Source organism: Oryzias latipes, chromosome 11 (genome assembly GCF_002234675.1).
Source record: "Oryzias latipes chromosome 11, ASM223467v1".
Classification (NCBI taxonomy): domain Eukaryota; kingdom Metazoa; phylum Chordata; class Actinopteri; order Beloniformes; family Adrianichthyidae; genus Oryzias; species Oryzias latipes.
Window position 1 is genome coordinate 25,143,800 of NC_019869.2, and position 13,793 is coordinate 25,157,592.

Sequence of the window (13,793 nt, forward strand, 5' to 3'; positions counted from 1 at the left end):
GAAAGCAAAAGAAAAGAAAAAGAAAAAAAGTTTCACATTTGAAGAAGACTCCCGGAAATTAAAGGGGGAAAACATGTCAGCATATCAAACAAGAAATGAAAAATACATCAAATAAATCCTGTCTTTGACAGATAGATAGATAGATAGATAGATAGATAGATAGATAGATAGATAGATAGATAGATAGATAGATAGATAGATAGATAGATAGATAGATAGATAGATAGATAGATAGATAGATAGATAGATAGATAGATAGATAGATAGATAGATAGATAGAGTCAAACTGGATAATTTCAGACAAACGGATCGAGGACACTCCCCCCTCCTCCCCCCACCTCGCATTTCCGGGGAGTTGAGCGCGCGGCTCCGGACGCACCTGAGCAGTCCGCGCGGAGCGTCGGAGAGCCCGCGTGCAGCCTCCCCATGCTCTGAGCCCCGCGCGCACACTTACGCCTCGTGGGTGTTTGAACATGTGAAGAGACTTTTCAACAGGCTCCGGGCTGGGGGGCGGGGGGGGTCAGCCGAGTCCCGCAGTACCTGCGGGGAGAACTTACAGAGGAGCGGCTCGGGGACTAGACACGCGCGGATCTGTTCTGCGGTGAGTGTGCCTGTTTTTGGACTCCGTTTTTTGCGTCTTCTGTCTTACGATAAAGTCGCAATTATTAAACAAAAGCTGCGCGCGCGACCTGATCCATGTTCCCTGTAAAAATCCTCATGTATCTGCTGCGGTTGATCCACATGTGAGTGACAGCCTGATGGAGCAGCTCCCTGCTGAAAAGATGACTCTGATCAATGAGGATCAAGCAGGACAGAAGTTGCAGGAGGATGGCGGTCCTGTCTGCTGCTGGTCTTCAGTCACACTATCAGCTTTTCGTTTTCAGCTTGATTGCTGAAGGACTTCTGATGGTGTGAAGTTCAGGAGCAGGCGTAAAGTTAGGGCTGCTCAGACAGGAATGGTTGAGATTCGGAACCAAACAGAAAAGAGGAACGCTCTGAAGGCAGAGACCTGCAGGCAGGAGTGATGGATCTAATGAAGAAGGAGAGCAGAGCGGGTGGTTTCTCACTGGCCTGTAGCAGGAACTGAGGCTTCAGGGTCTATGGCTCTGTTTCTGCTGGAGGAGAATTCTCAGGTCCACACGTTTGAGAAGAATACACATGTTTTTTCTTTTTCTTTTTGCAAACTACTAATGAAAACATCGTGTACTTACTTCTTTTCTCGTTCAAGCTTGACATAATAAAAAATGAAAACGAATGAAGGGATAAAAGGAACACAAAAGGAAATGTTGTAGTTCCTCAAATGACCACTGGAGGGTGGTTTCAGAAAGGAGAAATTTCCCCTTAAATCCCATGTTAAAAGTTACATTTTATACTAAAGTGAGAACTCTAAAGCCTGCTGTGATGTTTATTGTCCTTTTTAGTTCATTAAAGATGTGTGTATGGTGGTGGAGTTGTTGATGTGTGTGTGTATGTGTGTGTGAATTACTTATTTTGAGTTGATAGAGCAGGAGTGTTCTTTTATGTAAGTGAAGACCTGAATATGGACTCACCCCCCCCCCCCCCCCCACACACACACCCTTTGTCAGTGATTAGACAGTGGTTTATGTGTTGATAAAATACACCTTCTTGTGTTTTCAAACCAAGCCATCAAGGAAATCATTGCGTGCTTCATCCTGTTTTTCAGATTCATCCTTGTTGTAATTCATCTGTTTCTATGTTGAAAACCTTTTATTTCCTAAAAAATCACAGAGAATGAAACAATCTGGATCCATTTATTGGTTTATTTCAGGAACTTCAGTCTTACAGCTGTTAGTCCTTTCATGTTTTTGCACAAATACAGAACATTTTTGGTTCCACGCTGATGATAATAATCAGAACTTTATTTGGTTCGGTAAAGCTGTGGGCAAAACATACATTAATAGGAACCAAGCCCCGGAAAAACGAACATTTCATATGCTTTTAGTCCTCCAAACATTAAACATTTAATTCACCTTAAAAGAGGGACCCCCCCCCACACACCACCACAATTTGTTTTTTAACCAAACTGCCAACAAAGCTTTGTTACAGATGAATACCTTTGTGGAGACAAAGGTATTCATCTGCCAGTTCACCTGTTAAGGTGATGATCACACCTTAACCTGCATCTTCTCATTCTCACAGAAGGAGACTTGGAAACAGGACACAGGCTCACGAAGGATTCAAACCTACTCTGCAGTCACTGCCTACACTAGTGTGTGATGGCTCCTAACAGTGAGAAGCTACAGAATACGTCCTCGTTCTTGACTCCCAGCTCGGGGAATGAGTAACACTGGGGAACTTGGACATACTGCTGTGTTACACAGAAAACTGCCTCTATCAGAACATATGATAAGCTACAATGTTTGTTGTTTCTTTATCATCTTAAAAGGCGTTTATTCATACAGGTTTATGGTATCAGTAGGTCAGGAGACCTTCTGTTACTTTATTATTTAAAGGAAAATGGGTTTAAGAAGTCAGTGCAAAAAGAAGTACAGAAAGTTGAAGGACTCACTCCAAGGAAAATTGTATTTTTGCTGTACTTAACATGCTCTTTTGGCCTCTTTCTGATGATGGAGGACATAGATAAAGAAGATTAAGGTTAAAACTGCATTTTTGAATATTTCGTGCAAGCAAGTGGATCTATTGCTGGATAGCTATGCTATGGCTCAACATTTCTGATGCATCGCTAATGTTAGCATGGGGTTGTGGGGGGCTGTAAGCTTGCAGAAGAGAGTGCAAACAACGGGACGACAAAGAGTAAGAGTTTCTGGAGAAAAACGGAGAAGAGAGCTGCATTGTGTCTTTGTAGATGTAGAAACAAGTCTGAAAGGATCCGGAGAGAGGAGCTGTGGTTTGGATGAGGAAGTCTGAAGTGACAGAGAAGAATGTTGGAGTTGTTCAGGACATGGAGGAGAGCTGGAAGACAGCAGTGAGATCTTCTGTAGGTGTGACAGAGGAGTTCCAGGAGGAGGTGGGACTGCACCAAGGATCAGCTTAAAGCTCCTTTTTGTTTGCTGTGGTGATAGACGGACTGACAGAAGAGGTTAGACAGAAATCTCTGTGAAACACGATGTTTGCAGATGACCCTGTGATCTGTAGTGAGAACAGGGAACAGGTGGAGGTTTGCTCTGGAAAGGAGAGGAATGAGGGTCAGCTGCAGTAAGAAGGAGTATCTATGGGTAGTTAAGAGGGACTCAAGTGGAACAGTGAGGTTATAGGGAGCAATGGTGGAGAAGGTGGAAGAGTTTAGGGGCCCATATTATGCAAAATCAATTTCTTTAGCTTTTAAGGGTATTATAAAGTTTATTCCTCATGAAAAGAATCTAGCCACAGGGGTTGCAAGCCAGTAACTTCTGTGCCGGTCCCAAGAGAGCAGGTGGAGGAACAGCTAGAGAGGTGGAGGTTTGCTCTGGAAAGAAGAGGCATGAAGGTCAGTCGTAGTAAGACAGAATACATGTGTCTGAACGAGAGGGATCAAGGTAGAAGCGTTAGGTTACAGGGGGCTGAGGTGAAGAAGGTGCAGGAGTTTAAGTACTTGGGGTCAACAGTTCAGTGTGATGGGGATTGTGGAAAAGAGGTGAAGAGGCGAGTGCAGGCAGGTTGGAGCGGGTGGAGGAAAGTGTCAGGAGTGTTGTGTGACAGAAGAGTGCCAGCAAGACTCAAAGGAAAGGTGTACAAGACAGTGGTGAGACCAGCTCTGCTCTATGGGTTAGAGACGGTAGCAGTGAGACAGAGACAAGAGGCTGAGATGGAGGTAGCAGAGATGAAGATGTTGAGGTTCTCCTTAGGAGTGACCAGGTTAGACAGGATAAGGAACGAGTACATCAGAGGGACGGCTCATGTTGCCTGTGTCAGCGACAAAGTCAGAGAAGCCAGACTGAGATGGTTTGGACATGTTCAGAGGAGGGATAGTGGATATATTGGTAGAAGGATGTTGGAGATGGAGCTGCCTGGCAGGAGGGCAAGAGGACGGCCAAAGAGGAGATATATGGATGTCTTAACAGAGGACATGAAGTTGGCTGATGTTAGGGTAGAAGATGTCCATGATAGAGTGAGGTGGAAAACGATGATTCGCTGTGGCGACCCCTGATGGGAAAAGCCGAAAGAGAAAGAAGATTCCTCATGAAAAGAAACCCCTAAGCGGTATTTTGACCCATTCATGCATTTCTGAGTATTCCTCTAAAAAGCTGCTCTCTGAGCACCAGCTCCTCGGGTTCTCACATTGTGATGTAATAAAGTGAGAACAGCCCCTTCCAGGAAGGGTCTGCGCTGCCAGCCCCGCCCCCAGGCTAACACACACACACACACACACACAAACAAACACACACACTTTCTCCATGGAGCTAGTGGTGTTTGGCAAAAAACTCTTTCCTTTTATGTGCACAATATGCACATCCATCTATGTTCAGATGTTGTTTGTTTTCGTTGGCGAGACACAGACACGCTGCTGAGGCCGGCTCTAGGATGACGTCATGAAATGGGCGACGCCCACATGGAGTCAGAAGTGTTGCCTCAGAGATCGAGTCGTCTTACTTCAGGGTAGGAAGAGAACTCAGGAAAATAAATCATATTTCATTTAAAAAATCCTAATTTAGTGTGCCAAAGGTAATATATTATCATAAACATGGATATAATTTACAATAAAAGGCTGAAGAACAGCATGATGCCCTTTAAGTTCTTCGAGTCAATTATCCAGAGCAACAGAGAGTTTAGGAAAGAGGTGACCAGGTGTGTGCAAGCAGTCTGAAATGGGTGGAGAAGGTTTTCAAGTGTGATTTGTGACTAATAGAAAAAAAGGAAAGGTGTAGAAGACTGTGGAGAGAGCAACCATGTTGTTGGTTTAGAGCACATGTGTCAAAGTCGAGGCTTGCACGCCACATCCAGCCCGCCGTGTAATTTTATCCGGCCTTCAAGATCATTTTATATTGTTGTTATTAATGGCCCGACCAGATATAGCGCTGAGAACATATTCAATCCAGATCCCATAATGCAGCGTTTCAGCCGCCCAGCGAAATGTAGCGCTCGTAACATATCTACTACAGATCCCACAATGCAGTGCTTCAGGTGCCCTGGTGAACACTAGCCCTCACGATGGTGAAGAGTAAAAGTTGATTCTGAAAACAGCCTCCGGAGTCAGAATAAATGTTTACTGACATTACTGGAAAACCCGTTTGTCTCATTTGTGGAGCAAATGTGGCTGTAAGTAAAGAATCTAATCGAAGACGGCGCCATGAGACAAACATCAAATGCACACTTTGCTGAGAAGCTGAGCACACAGCGTTTGAACAGCGCCTTGGTAACTTTGAAGACCAAAAAAAGGAATTTTGAGTTACTTTTTTACCCGTCTGCCGTCAATGTGGAACCTGCACCTGAGTAGATTCAGATGGAGCTGAGAGAGCTGTAGTGTTTTGGCACACTGAAGACGAAGTTTGACACTGCAGGACTGAACAGTTTATTCTCTCCATTCCTGCTGAAACGCCCCAGCTCTGTCTACATGCAGCTACAGCCTTGTGCATGTTTGGCTGCACATTTCTGTGTGAGAAGCTCTTCTCAGTGATGAAGACTAACAAAACAGCAGACAGGTGTCGTCTCACTGATGATCACCTGCAGTCCACCCTGAGAATCTCTACAACACAGGACCTCACAGCAAACACAAACCAGCTTGTTGACCAAAAATGATGCCAGGCGTCCAGGTCTGATAAAATGACACAAGAGTAAAGAATTGGATTTTGATTGTTTGAGGTTGTCTTTGGGAATGACCAGGATGGATCAGGAATGAATCCATCGTAGGAACAGATCATAGTAGATATTTAGGAGATAAACAGAGGGAAGCAGATGGAGATGGTTTGGAGAGCAGAGATGATGTTGGTAAAAGGATCCTGAGGTTGGAGCTTCAAGGAAAGAGATTTAGAGGAGGAGGAGGAGGTTCATGAATGGAGAGGAGATACGAGGATGGTGGATTTGAGTCAGAAGGATGCAGAGGAGAGGGTTAGAGGGAGGTGGATGAGTTGCTGTAAAGCCTACTGACTGACATTTGAGCTTTTTATGGTTTAGTAATGAATTGTTTTTGTTGTAAAAACCTGCCGTATTCTCTGATGTGAGGTCCATCTGTTGTATTTTGACTTTAAATCAAAGTTTTCTGTAAAACATCACAGCTGTGGGTTAGCTGTTCAGCCCAAGAAAACCCAACTCGGCAAAACATCCCTGTTTTTCTCATGTCTGTACCTGCTGGGAGTCCAGTAGGAACTTGGTAATTGTTGTAAAAGTTTGGTGAAGCAGAGGCAGATGGTAAATCCAGGGTGGAGGTGGTAAGTTCGACTTCCAAAAGTTTCCTTCTAGGATATTTTTTGTTTGTTTACCAAAAATGTTCTGCAGATGTGAGAGCTGCCGGTGAGTTTTACAGAGGTAAAAAATATGGTTAAGAGATAAATTCATGCTATTATATTTTCTCATCTTCTAAAGGAGATGAGAAATGTCCAGGTTCAAAAGCTAAATGCCATAACTGCCACAAGATGGGGCATTGGGCCAGAGTATGTCGTAGCATCAGGCCAGTAAATGAACTCACGGAAAGGGAGAAAGGTGCGCAGACCTCCTGTTTTCAGCTCTGTACGTAATGCAAAAGGCAAGACTGAAAGATGGTCTGTCACTACAAAATGAATCTGTTCCTGTCCAATTTAACATCAACACAGGAGCTGATGTCAATGTTATAAACGAGGACACATTTTACACCACAGACAAAGGAAAGTGTCACAGCCATTCTGGAGGGGAATGGTCTTGCCTCGGTTGCTTCAATGTGGCAACAAAGGCAGAAGCTACGCATAAAAAATGTACGAAGTCCATGGGCACAAAGTCAACAATCTGCTCAGTCGCTCCCTGTCAGTTGAAATGAATCTTGTGAGAAAAGTAGATGAGATCACAACCTACACCACTAAACAAAAGGTCGGTAGTCAGCCCTATTGGAACCGCTGCATTTAAAAATTGATCCAGTTAAAATAGCATTAAAAGAATGTACTGTGCCACACGGCAAGGCATGTACCATTTACCATGCTACAGAAAGTGAAAGAGGAGCTTTAAGGATGGAGCAAAACTACATCATTAAACACGTGACACAACTAGCAGAATGATGCGCTCCAATGGTGCCAGTCCTGAAAAACAAAAAGGCAAGGCCTGGATCTGTGTAAAGCTGACAAAACTGAACAAGTCAGCAAACAGAGAGCGGTACATCCTACCATCTTTGAATGAGGTAACGTCTAAAGTAAGTGGTGCAGGTGATGTTCTCATTTCTGGATGCTGCTAGCAGGTTCTGGCAGATTCCCCTGCACCAAGATAAGTAAGTTGACAACATTTATAACACCGTTTGGCAGGTAATGTTTTAAAAGACTACCCTTTGGCATCACAAGTGCACCCGAAATCTTCCAATGCATAATGCTCGATACTCTGGAAGGTCTGAGGGTGTGGAAGTCTTCATGGACAACAACTTGGTGCATGGAGCCATCATGGAAGAACATCACGCACGTTTGGAAAAGGTCTACGTCGCATCGAGTCAGCAGGCCTCAAACTCACCAAAGAAAAATGCTTCTAGAGGCAAAGCCAGTTAAGGTTTCTTAGTCACCTGATTGATAAGTCAGGAGTAAGGCCAGACCCAGGGAAGTTGCGGCAATCAACCAGCTACCCCCGCCTCAAAATGAGCATGAACTGAAACAGTGCTACTTAGGCAAGTACATTCCTTCACTTGCCACAGTCGGACAACCCCTTTATTATCTACTCAAAACAAAGAAAGTATGGACCTGTGGTCCTTCACAACAGCAGCATTTGAGAACATCAACGGCATGTCAACAACAGCCCCAGTTCTCACCTTCTATGACGTTGCAAAGACAACAACTGTTTCTTGAGACGCCAGCAGCTACCGGCTAGGTGCTGTACTACTCCAGCTTCATGGCAAGGAATGGAGGCCAGTCACCCACTGCTCCCGTAGGCTGTCAGAGGCCGAACTCGGTATGCTCAAATTAAGAAAGAATGTTTAGCCAGTGTATGGGCCTGTGAGAAGTTTGATAAGTATTTGTGTGGTTTGGATTGGTGCAGGCTAGAGACAGACCACAGACCTTTGGTAGCCATGATGAACAACCATAGCTTAGACCTATGCACAACAGCAGTGGGGACAGAGCATCGCCTTGGTCTATCCCACATTTGATAGACACTTGTGCAAGTGGCTTCCCATTGGCTTCAAGGGTGGTTTTCCACAGCTTCATCGGATTTCCTATGAAAGCTCTGAGAGTCCTGTTGAGGCGGTACAGCTCCAAGCATTCAGTGATCCATGTGTGTGGCATTGAGTCATAGGCTTTCTTGTAATCAATCCAGGCTGTGCACAGGTTAGTGTGTCATGACCTACAGTCTTGAGCGACTGTTCTGTCAACCAGGAGTTGGTGTTTGGCTCCTCTGGAGTCTCTACCAATGCCCTTCTGTGTGTTGCTCATGTATTGATCCATGTACCTATTTATCTTTGTTGCAATGATGCCTGACATGAGCTTCCATGTTGTGGAGAGACAGGTTATTGGTAGGTAGTTGGATGGGACTGCACCCTTTGAGGGATCCTTCTGGATCAGGATCGTTCGCCCTTCCGTTAGCCATTCGGGGTGAGTCCCATCTCTTAGCAGCTGGTTCATTTGTGCTGCCAGACGCTCGTTGAGTTCAGTGAGCATCTTTAACCAGTAGGCATGTATCATGTCAGGGCCCGGTGCTGTCCAGTTTTTCATACCTGAGCCTCTTTCTTGGATGTTTGCCACTGTGATGGTTACTGAATTCCGTTCAGGGAGGTTGTTATGTTCTTTTCTCAGAGAGACCAGCCACTGGGCATTGCTGTTATGTGCCGTCTCTTTCTCCCAGATATTTTTCCAGTACTGTTCAGTTTCTAGCCTTGGTGGGTCTGCTCGGCTGTTTTGACCCTGCCACTTAGAGTACACTTTTGCAGGCTGAGTTGCAAAAAAGCCTGATTATCTGTCTGGCTTCATTGTCTCTTGTGTACCTCTTTAGGCGGCTGCTCAAGGCTATAGGAGCCTTTGTTTAGCAGTTTCCAGTTCTTCAGGTATGGGCATCTGGCTGTATCTTTTAGGGTACTTGCTTTCTCATTGTACCTCTTTGAGCCTCTGTCAGCTTACTCACATCCCTCCGTGTTGCCTTGATTCTGGCCTCCAATTGTTGCTTCCATGGTGGGTACTGTTTTCTTCCATGGTTGCTCTTATAGCCAAGCATCTCAAGGATCCCTGTTGCTGAGGTGTAAACCAGTTCATTGGTTTCTGTAATTGTTGTGGTAGGGATTGCCTTCAATGCTTCATTCACAGCTTCCAGGAGACTTTCAGGTGGTACATCTCTTAACCGTTGTAGCTGGTGTCGGGGTTGCCTAGTGTTCATTCTAGACATGATCTTGTCTTTCAGGTCAGTTGCTGCCTTGGGGCTTGGGGCTGTGTACCCAACCTGAGGGTGGGAGTGTGGTATAGCCTTCTCTCTGACCTGCTGTTCTGGCTCCCCCGTGGCGATATTGCAATTGGATTGTACCGCTACAATCTCAAGTTGTGATAGGAGTTGCAGTTTGTGGATGTTAGAACATTGGGCTACCAGGTGTTTGGCAGTTAGCCTTGATTGTGGGTTTCGAAGCATCCATTCATTCAACATTCTCTGCATGTAACCTCTCTGGTTGGGATTACTTTAGTAGTAGCATTCTAACAGAACCTCTCACATGTAGTCCATTTCTGTCTTGTTCCAGTAGCCCACTTTCCATCAAGTTGCTCTGATCCCCCAGCACATGATGCAGACCTTGTTTGGCTGGGCGACGTCTCAACATGTGGTTTATTGTCTCTCATGTTATGTGGTTCATGTTATGAGGTAGGCAGTAGTGTTAAGGGTCTTGCCCAAGGACCCTCACTGGGTGATGTGAATTGCTCACCATTATGCCATTAATTGTTCACCCCCCCCCCCCCCCCCCCGGGAATTGAACCCTGGATTCCTGCTACCAGTCCTGTAACTTACCAACCGAGTTCGGAATTCCAGATGAAGTAGTGAGTGACAAAACACCTCAATTTTGCTGGGCAGAATTTTGAGAATTCGGACAAGACAGGATTTTCAGACACCTTACATCAATTCCTCACCACCCCCAAAAAATGTCCATGCAGACAGTGCAATGCAAACTGAAAAGAAAATTCTCAGGCAGGAGGATCCACTCATTGCTCTCATGTGCGACCGGTTAACCCTCTGTACCTCTACAGGAGTCAGCCTGATAGAGCTCCTCATGGGGAGAAAGATTCGCACAACACTGTCCACCCTGGAGAAGAATCTCCAGCCAAGATGGCCTGATAGAAAGGAGGTTATTCAGAGAGATGCAGCAGAGAATACTGAACAAGCCCTTTTCCTGCTCTACATCCAGGGCCCACAGTTGGTACAAAGCTAGATCAGGACTTTGGTGAACCTTGTTCTGTTTAAAGTGCTTTATAAATAAAGTTGAGTTGAGTTGAGGAAAAGAACTGGTCAACATCAGCACTTGTCTCAAAGGAGAGTATTACTTCCCGATCACACCTCCTAGTCACGGGGAGTGGTGTTCCATCATGTCCACAACGACGACCTACAGCATGTTTTTACCTCCACCCTTCCCACCTTAGTTGAGATTTCTGAGGTGGAACATCTTCCTTCATCCAGCCCTTCTATCTCAGAGACTGAGCTCTCCTTCCCACCTCAGGTCATCACAACTACACATACTTCAAAGACATTCTGCTCACGTTCAGGACGTGTGTGCAAACCCGTCAGGAGACGAGACTTTTAGTCTCAACATAGCCTTTTTTTATTTTTTTGGGGGGGGGGGTGTTATGAAAAAAGAAAAACGAAAAAGCAGAAGAGAAGACGTAAGACAAAGAGGGACTAAGTTCTATAAATGTTTGAAATGTGAATTTTAAATGCGGTTCGTTGATGATGCTTAATTACTTTTGGCAACTGAACCTTTACTGAAGGTCGTTCATGGTTATATAAGGGATAATGGCAGACAATGTGTGCATTATCAGAAATTAATACATGCTGTGGAAGCCTTTGTACTTTATTATTTTTGTTTTTATGTTTGGATAGCTTTTTTGTAGTTTTTTTTTTTTTTTACAAAAAGCGGACTATGCCCGTATGACACTCTGGTTGGTGTGCTGAGCCCACACTGACCTCGGCTGCTTTTAGTATGTGCTAGATATATTATTCTCCAAGTTAAATGGTTGGTTTAGAATAATTTTAATTTCAATTTGTTTATCACATAAATGTTTTACAAGATTAAAGCATGTTGAAGTATCATTTGAATTGCTCGTTGTTTTTTTTAGAAAAAAAGAGATGTGTAATGATTCACCACAGGACTGTTGTTGCATTGCAACACTTGACCACTGCGTCATGTACGGCAACCAAGATTGAATTGTGTGTCTGAGAGACTTTCAATAATATTGCCATTTGTCACTCTAGCAGGCGGCGGACAGGCGCTAGTAAACAGGCAAAAGCCTGTCCCTTCTTGTCCAGTGTGAACATCATTGGCCTTCCTAAACACGTGTCAAATGCCCAGCCAAAAATGGGAAAAAAATCCGAGAATGAAAACTTCAGTTAATGAGCTTCATTTACTGGAATAAGTGAGAAATGTTAAAGACTTCAGGCTTTGCTCTGATGGCGGGAGCATCTAACAAGACAATTAAAGCTATCAAACATGGGTGTTTCATCAGTGGCTGTTCTTCTATCTTAGTGGTGAGGATGTCTAGAAATGAGTGGATTTCTGCAGAAAAGGAGCTTTAAAAAGACCTGCAGAGCTTTCAGACAGGAAGTAAAAGCTGCCCGACCTCTGAGCCAAAATACTGTCTACTGACGCTAAAAGGAGCCACTTATCTTAAATAAATGTTTTTGTCCTGAGAGTGGCTGACAGCTCCTCTGCAGAACGGCCCGATTCTGTTCATGCCCCCCCTCAACTCTTTAAAGAAACTCGCTGAATTTGGTAGTGCTGCTTCAGCCTCTCAGACTGGCGCTGGCTCACTAAAAGCACATGCCCATGCTGCACCATCATGCGGGTGAGAAGGAGTTTAATAATGGGCTCTGTCACATTTATAATTTATACCATAGAAATCCATATTCAGCTTTGAACAGCAGAAATCAAATCAATATAAAAGCATCTCTGTAGGAGACAAACTGGACAAAATAATCAGTTCCTGTGACTCATGGTCTAATAGGTGCTCTCCATCTCCCCCCTCAGAGCAGCACATATGTCATTATTTTATAAGAAGAGCTCTTTCCGTGATTATTGCACTTTAACAGACCTATTTTGCGTCATTTCACGTTGCATTTTGAATTTTTTTTCTTCTCTGATTGCTGAAACAAGAAGCAGAGTAAGGCTTGAGGATCCAGCCAGAGCAGACTAAAGTTCACAGAGATGAAGATGAACTGAGTGCATTAAGGCGTGTGACAGTCATGCATGCAGTTATGCAAACACTCATGTAAATTCAGTTCGCTGAAGGACATGCAGGATTCAAATGAGCTCCGTCTGCGACAGAATTGACTGCAGAGAGAAGAATCAAACTTTTCTGAAAACACGATCACATCCAGACTCCTACAGCAAAAATAACAACAGATTTGGCAGCAGTGCTATACTCCCCTCAACTAATAATAATTCAAATCCAACAACCTTTCAGGTCACAGGGGACTCCAGACTATTATCCCTTAGTCACAAATGCCCTTAAGGGTGGATATGGGCTGTCTGCAGGTGAATAATGGGCAAACCTGCATGGGACATACAACTCATAGGGCGAAAATTTTCATTTTTTTCTAAGTGCATGATGTGGACGACAGGTCATACAGCGAACCCTAAACTACTCGTAAGGGTGTGGGTGTGTGCAGTCTGTTAGAAATAAGGAAATGTGACTGAGTGTCATACAGGCATTCTATGGAGGCCTTAATATCACCTGCACATCCTTTAAGAGCAGCCGCTCCTCTCTATGACCCTCTATGGACCTATAGCACCAGGAAGGTCAACGTTTGTACCATGCATTTGACTAAGTTTAAGATAACAATAGCAGGTAGCATGGGTGGTGTTTTGTGTCTAGGGAACTCCCACTGCTTTCCTGATGCACAGAAGAGGTGCAGCAGCTAAAGTCATGCAGTGATCTAAAATCAAGCTTTTCAGTGTCATCTCTGTCCTGCTGCTTTTTCTGAAGCTGTAAAAGTGTTGAATTAAGCACTTTTCCAGACTCGCTCCCTGAAAAACTTGTGAAGCATCACGACATCTCACTCTTGTGTGGTTGGAGAGCCTCCCGGCTTAAATTTATCCTCCTCTTCCCCATGAAGGCCGCTTCTCAGGGTTGAGCGTCCCGCTCAGTAAACTGCTCCTGTCAGCAGGTCCTTGCTAAGCTGGTGTATGCTTATGTGTGCGGATGGTGGTGTGTGTGTGTGCGAGTGCGGTGGGGGGTACAAAAAAGCCCCAGAAATGTGTAAATAGATGTAAATGTCTTCTCTGGACCCAGACTGACACGTTGGAGCAATCATGGAGTGAAGATGAGCAGCAGGAGGCAAACACCAGGGCTCGGCTATCTGAGGCTCATAACAGTTGATAAAAAAGTCTTTGTTTACAAAGATTTTCCAAATCAAAAGCGATTTACCATCTACAAAAGCTCACAGCATGCATGTTGTTCTGTGAGAACAAAACGACTTAAATATGCACGAAGGAAAGCTCAGGTTTTGTCTGGGTATTTTGTCATTTTGTTTCATTATTCTTTCATTTCTCG

The 13,793-nt window shown here is 44.4% G+C and overlaps 1 protein-coding gene across 1 annotated transcript in view; it reads left to right on the plus strand.

Moving 5' to 3' along the window:
* Positions 1-378: 378 nt before the first annotated feature.
* LOC110017390 (potassium voltage-gated channel subfamily G member 2-like) overlaps positions 379-13,793 on the plus strand; it is a 56,654-nt gene continuing 43,239 nt past the window's right edge. Inside the window, exon 1 of the mRNA XM_023960219.1 lies at positions 379-601. The gene's annotated coding sequence lies outside the window, so the exon portion shown is untranslated. The remainder of the gene's footprint in view (positions 602-13,793) is intronic.